The following is a 2,500-nucleotide window of genomic DNA, read 5'->3' on the forward strand; positions in this document are numbered from 1 at the left end:
TGGCCACGGGGTTGTCTAGAGTACGTATTTTCGTCTGCTAAGAGATCAAGCATCTTCTTGTTGTAGTCGTCGGAATCAAGGATCACGATGCCTCCTCCTTTGTCCGCAGATGTGATGATGATATCTTCCATTTTCTTTAACTCATTAAGCGCCTTGACATATCTCTTCGGAATTGATGTTCTCTTCGAAGAGGCAGACGCAATGCAACTTGAAATGATACCTTGCTTGAAGCCTTTCTCGATGTCGCTGTCGTCCCAACGGCTGTTTTTTAAGCACAAAATCCAAATAACTCTTGTTGTTCATACCGGTGTCAAACTTCATTCCTAAGGACAGTGCTTCTTGCTGCGTTGATGTCAGGGTGTGGGAAGATAGATTGTTGATAAGGTCCGACAGATGAGGTCGAGTGGGGGACCAACCTGACACTTTGCCACGTTCCTTCTTTTGCCATATACTGTATATTGACCAACTTGACTTCAAACTATGTTCCTCTGAAGAAGCCACTCAGGCGAAACTAGTCAGGAATAAAAGTATTTCCCTCAGCCCGTGTTCCCTTACCTCCTATCCACATTATTATTATTATTATTATTATTATTATTATTATTATTATTATTATTATTATTATTATTATTATTATTATTATTATTATTATTATTATTATTATTATTATTATTATTATTATTATTATTATTATTATTATTATTATTATTATTATTATTATTATTATTATTATTATTATTATTATTATTATTATTATTATTATTATTATCATTATTATTATTATTATTATCATTATTATCATTATTACTACTATTACTATTATTATTATTATTATTATTCACGAGGTCCTAGTTATTACAATCTGTATCTCAGTCTCCTCGACAGCTCCGGGAGGTCCGGAGCTGGCGAGGAGACTGAGATACAGATTATTATTATTATTATTATTATTATTATTATTATTATTATTATTATTATTATTATTATTATTATTATTATTATTATTATTATTATTATTATTATTATTATTATTATTATTATTATTATTATTATTATTATTATTATTATTATTATTATTATTATTATTATTATTATTATTGTTGTTGTTATTATTATTATTATTATTATTATTATTATTATTATTATTATTATTATTATTATTATTATTATTATTATTATTATTATTATTATTATTATTATTATTATTATTATTATTATTATTATTATTATTATTATTATTATTATTATTATTATTATTATTATTATTATTATTATTATTATTATTATTATTATTATTATTATTATTATTATTATTATTATTATTATTATTATTATTATTATCATATCATCATTATTAGTATTATTATTATTATTATTATTGTTATTATTATTATTATTATTATTACTATTATTATTATTATTATTATTATTATTATTATTATTATTATTATTATTATTATTATTATTATTATTATTATTATTATTATTAATATTATTATTATTATCATTATTATTATTATTATCATTATTGTTATTCTTGTTATTATTGTTATTATTGTTATTATTATTATTATTATTATTACTATTATTATTATTATTATTATTATTATTATTATTATTATTATTATTATTATTATTATTACTATTATTATTATTATTATTATTATTATTATTATTATTATTATTATTATTATTATTATTATTATTATTATTATTATTATTATTATTATTATTATTATTATTATTATTACTATTATCATTATCATTATTATTATTATTATTATTTTTATTATTATTATTTTTATTATTATTATTATTATTATTATTATTATTATTATTATTATTATTATTATTATTATTATTATTATTATTATTATTATTATTATTATTATTATTATTATTATTATTATTATTATTATTATTATCATTATTATTATTATTATTATTATTATTATCATTATTATTATTATCATTGTTATTATTATCATTATTATTATTATCATTATTATTATTATTATTATTATTATTATTATTATTATTATTATTATTATTATTATTATTATTATTATTATTATTATTATTATTATTATTATTATTATTATTATTATTATTATTATTATTATTATTATTTTATTATTATCATTATTATTATTATTATCACTACTATTATTACATATTCAAAAAATTTGGTTCCGCTGTATTTTACTTCTCTCCTGGAGGGAAAAAATCAATAATCTTAAAGTACCTTGGCTTCTTTCGCAAAGAGGCCAAACTGCCGAAATTTTTCAAACATGCCACGTCATCAATCAGGACCTGTCAGGATTCCTCGGATAATCAGTCACCGCAGTCACAATTACAAGGGTCATCAGCAAGGTACAGGGGACTTAATCACGTGACGTGCTCCTTTTCCCTCGCGGGTAAAAAACGTAAACAAAGATCAAAGATTTTTTTTTTAGATCTCGACTGATGTGATCAGGCGTGCTATTTCTATGGTTTTTACCCTAAA

This window comes from Oratosquilla oratoria, chromosome 23, assembly GCF_046742065.1.
Source record: "Oratosquilla oratoria isolate Oo_2021 chromosome 23, ASM4674206v1, whole genome shotgun sequence".
Lineage (NCBI taxonomy): Eukaryota > Metazoa > Arthropoda > Malacostraca > Stomatopoda > Squillidae > Oratosquilla > Oratosquilla oratoria.